The sequence below is a fragment of the Leguminivora glycinivorella genome, chromosome 8, assembly GCF_023078275.1.
Source record: "Leguminivora glycinivorella isolate SPB_JAAS2020 chromosome 8, LegGlyc_1.1, whole genome shotgun sequence".
NCBI lineage: Eukaryota > Metazoa > Arthropoda > Insecta > Lepidoptera > Tortricidae > Leguminivora > Leguminivora glycinivorella.
The window spans coordinates 9980792-9986413 of record NC_062978.1 but is presented as its reverse complement, the minus strand read 5'-3'; positions in this window follow the sequence as shown (position 1 = coordinate 9986413).

Here is a 5622-nt window from a genome sequence, read left to right as displayed (position 1 = left end):
AAAAAGGTCCCAGCTCTTTCGTAATTTAATCATGAAGATGTTATTTAATATTTTACTTTTCATATAGGTGCTATAAATATTGGTTCGAACCCTGGCTCATACCAATGAGTTTTTCGGAATTTATGTGCGAAATGTCATTTGATATTAGCCAGTCGCTTTTCAGTGAAGGAAAACATTTTTAGGAAACGGGACTAATTCCAATAAGGCCTAGTTACCCTTCGTATTGGAAGGTCAGATGACAGTCGCTTTTATAAAACTATGGCCTACGTCAAATCTCGGGGTTAGTTGTCAACGCGGACCCCAGGCTCCCATGAGCCGTGTCAAATGCCGGGATAACGCAAGGAGGATATCAGTCATTTTACGTACTACTATTCAGCTGTCAAAATTTCCTTATCAACATTATGCAGGACACTTTCGTCGTAAAATTGTGCACCATAAATTGTTCAAAGTAATTAGGCTTGGGAATCCGTGGTCAGCTGACACGGTTAGAAACATTGTGAAGTGCATTAGAGCGGGGAAGAATGTGACAGAATTAAATTGTTGAAAGTAAGAGTTTATTAGGAATATGTTTATTTATTTTGATATTCGGGTTTGAAAGTAACGTTACGTCGTTAGCTCAGTTCTTCTATTAATACTAAAAATTAACGAGGTATAGTTGACTACATGGAATACTTACTATGTATTACATACATACATACATACATACATACATACAATCACGCCTGTATCCCATAAAGGGGTAGGCAGAGCACATGAAACTACTTAAGTTTCAGGGCCACTCTTGGCAAATAAGGGGTTAAAAGAAAACCAAACTGTGGCATTGCAGTGACAGGTTGCCAGCCTCTCGCCTACGCCACAATTTAACCCATATCCCATAGTCGCCTTCTACGACACCCACGGGAAGAAAGGGGGTGGTGAAATTCTTAACCCGTCACCACACAGGAGACTATGTATTAAATACCTAAGTATACCTATACGGCCATGGTATAGGTAATACCAGTAATCGCCTTTACTGTTTCTCAGTGTTCCCAAACCTTTCAAGAGCAGCTACATGAGCGAGCGACGCGACGCGACGTTGACTCCACAATCACGCGGCTCGTTGGCTTCAGTTTAATTAATTACACTTTGGAGTTTCCAGTATTAGAGCATGCTGAAACTATGTTATGTGATCTTTTTGATGGGAAAAATGTTCGGGCTTTGCATAAAGGGGTGAACATACCACGCATCTAAGGATTATAGGATTTACAGTCTTCATACTAAGAGAATCGTACCTCGATTTTTAGCGACACCTATTTAATACTGTCATAACTACACTGATAATGCCTACATTTTTTTTTTTCAAAAGTGTATTGACGTGATATCATGATATTAAAATAAAGAAGAATGTCATTCGTTCTTATAAAAAATACAAACATGCAAAAATATTTTGGGAAAAAAATGTTTTTCGTCACTTCCAGGCTACGAAACAGCGCCATCTAGTTTTAAGCCTAAAAGGCCCATACATTTCAGGGGTACGCTTTTTTGTATGGGCCTTGTCTGGCCCGTATTATAATTATGATATCGTCCTTGCACGCACCAAATTTTTTTTTCGTGATTGCGTCATAAAAAAAGTGGTAAGTAATTTCTTATGGTACTATCAATAAACTTTTATATATCTGATTATTTATGGACGCAATTTGTATTGTATAATAAAGTGAAACTTCGTCTTCGTCTTCCTTAGAACTTCGTTTAAAAAACTAGGAAGTATTTTTTTCATGATAGAGCTTTATGTTTTATGTACCTTCCCACTATATGGAAATGCTATAAAAACAGAAAAAAAAACGTTGTTAATTTTCATTTCGGATATTTGGAATTCAGTAAATGGCTGCTCAAAAATCTCATCGATAAAGCGATTAAAATATTTAGTATGCCACTGTAAAATCTGCTGTAAGCCCTTAATCGGTTAATAAAATAAATCGCTCTCCCGGCGGCAATGCGACCGCGGGGTACAGAATGTCAATTTTAATTTCATACCATAACGATCAACAATATGTTTGCAAGGAAAACCCTTATTTTTGGATATCAGATTGATAAAGCGAATATTTAATTTTGTACTCTTCTATAAAGTAATTTATTCGTCTGAGCTCGTTGAACCTAACTACACTCTAGTAGGTATGCAATTAACTTTTCAAAGCAAAATATCAATGTTAGGTACAGTGTACAATGAGCTGCGAAATTGCATGGAGATTGCCATGCACTTTTGCAGCTCAATATACCTAAGAGTATACATAATTACATATACATATGATAAAACTGCAGCTTGTAGTCACATATAATGTTTAAACATCTTATAGTACCTACATACCATACAAAATATATTGAATATAAGCAAAACTATGTTGCACGCTTGAGATAGCGGGACATTATTTTTATGCACGCCATTATGTTTACATGTATATGAGTCCTCTATGAACAATCTATTTAAATGACATAATTTTGGCTTCAAATTTCACTACGATTTAACTACGTAACTTAAAAAAAATTTATGGCTACTTTGTACCTAAAGCCTGGCCAGAAATATTATTTGTAACAATTTTTTCATACCATACAAAACCACCACTTATGTTCATGAGAATCTCATCATGTTGTAGCAAAATTTACTCAAATCGATCAAGTAGTTAACTCTGTTAAGTTAGTAAATAATAAATAAAGGGATAACCTAGTGCGTCACTCAAGGTGTCTAGTGTTTTAGTCAGTGATTAGTGTAGAATAATTTATAGTAGCTCACAAGCAACATTTATGCGTTTCAAAACTTCTCATGCATTAGAAAGTGGAAACTCGACATGCAAACAAAGGGTATAATTTTTCATTTATATTGTCACCAACTTTTCTTTCTAACATGCCATTAGCGGTTATCGTTGTCAATATTTTAGCGATATCTCTCTCAATTCCATTAAAAACTTGCTTTTGCTTAACTTTTACATAGGTATTGAAATATACATTTGAGTACCTATTATTTAATTCAGAATTTATTTTGTTCTTTTCCAGCTGTTATGCTGAACCACTCTTATCCGCCAAGGGCTTTGGACTGTGTAAGAATAATTACCGACTTACAAATGGATCCTAAAATAATAATATGGTTATGATTTCAAAATTACCATTTTTTTTGAGCCTTGTTTAAATGACCTGTTAAGCTTTTCAACAACGCATTTAAATCGTTTAACCAATTCGCACTTTGATTACTGCAATGTACATAAATTAAACGGCCTTTACGCCCCATGTCTTACTTTTCGTAACGGCTGTGACCCCCCCCACCAGTACCCACCAGTGCCATAAATCCACGCGTATTTAATGAGTTTCCTCAGTCGTTAACCGTCCGTCCCCCGGCTGTAATGCACCGCTATCATCACATGACATTATCTGGAATGTCGCAACATGTGTGACTCGAGCAAATGTACATATGTAAAGTTTTTAAAACGGTAGCTACGTATAAAGCGCAAACGAGTATAAGTATAACTGTTAGGTACCACAGATACGTCGTTCAACTTGTGTTAATAAATTCGTATCTTATTTCAAAATTTAGTTCTTTTCATTTTTAATCCATATCAAACATCCTTACGACATTCTTACCTAGGTACTATGATTTACAGCAATCTCAAGAAGGTTCGTTTTATGGATACGAACATACTGATATACCTAATACTAGAAGTAGTATGTGATATTATTTTATACAACACCATTATAGAACCACAGATAAAGTTATTATTGTAGCTACGTCTACAATAATAATATGTCGCAATTTGTTATTATATGAATCATTAAGAAAAAACGACTTTCTTATTTATATTACTTATAACAAACTTCGAAAGCGAGCTTCACCTCAATATTGATCATAATCAGCCCCTCATTTCTTTAAAAGCTTAATTAATAATTCATTACATCCATGCGTTTGGAGATTAACGAAGTTTTACCCTGGTTTAGGAATACTTGAGGTATTTTAGACAAAGTATATATTATTTATTCAATTTGCCACTGTGTATTCCTAATGTTGTAAGATACTATTTTTAAGTGCAATAAATCAAAATTTGACCGTACGTTTCAAACTGACCAACATTATTTCAGTAAATATGTACTTAAAATACACTGAATCATTGATAAATATATACTAACTATCCACATCTAATCATTTAGAGCTAAAACTAGTGGCAAAGGCACATCGCAGTAGTTAATTAATTGAGTTGATCTGCATTACAACGACAAAGGACCAGGACCCAATCACATTACCGAACTAATTAATGAAGGTCCTTCCTTAAATAAAGACAAAAGTTTCGGTCGAAGTTAAAACGTTAAATCTGAAAAATCCCGAGCTGTCTGTGAACTTCAACAAAAATCGAATTAAGTCCGAAATCCACTTTGAATTTGAATTGCGTAACAGAGAACTTAAAAATTGCCATTGTGTACCCAAATTAAACTTTTCTTTACCGCCACGATTCAAGTTTTCAATGATAACATTTTATATCTGAGCTCTTTCTCGAGGTAAATTGAAAAGTTCGCCCTCTGAGCTACTTATGTAAATGTAATTTTTGCATCTTTATTACTAATGTATAAATATTATCGGTTTACGGCTTACAGTAGGTATATACACAAATGATTATTGCTCGGGTTGGACTAAAAGCTTTAAGAGTCTAATAATATTTTATTGTGGTTATAGGCGTTATATCACTGTTTTTATATAAATAAATAAGTAGAGTAGGTATAGTACTAAATGTCTTAGTCTCATAGTAATATCGATATTTTATATGTTGCAAGTACCTATTCAGGACAAATTGTAGATTGTAGGTACCTAATAGATACACGACATTTATGACTCGGTATCAAACAGCCGTCGTCAATAAATGTCCTAATCAGGATCATACCTCGGACTATCTACGGGCCCCTGCTTCCCAAGCCACTAGGACATTCAGGTCATCATCATGACGTAACCATATGTATATTCAGTAGAAAATTCGGGCGTTACGATTTAACCGCCGGTACATTATATCGTGGTATAGCCGACTCTCCAGTTTAAAAAACGTGGTCCCATGTTGAGAGCAGAGATCTAAATCAATACCTGTCTACTAGGAAGAATATTTACCTATAGGCAAATCTTGTTCAAAAGAACATTTTCTTACTCAATGTTGCCATCTAACTACATAACTACAAAGCTACATACAGGTAATAAAAGGGCTACGTGACATCCAAAAGGTAACGTTTAACTTTGAGCCAGATAACATAAAATGTATCCATTTTTCGCAACATTTCCCGTTCTATTGAGTAAAAAATTACGGAAAATTACAAAAATAATTTCCTTTCCCGCGTAATAAAGGCCAAAGTAAATGAGTTCATAATTTTCCTCCGCCGATCGGCGAGTTGAGATAAAATCTTTTATCCTTCGTTGAATGGGATATTTGTTTGTACCATAATTCCAAGGATTTTTTTACATAATTACCGACAATCTTCCCCGGGGCTGAAACCCGCTGTAAAAGATAAAACGTTTGCGTGGAAGAGGAACTTTATTGATTTTACCCAGTTAGAAATTTGTAATTTATATAAAACGGTTGGTAATTAGATGTTTCAAGGGTTTTACCAGAAAATGAGAAAACA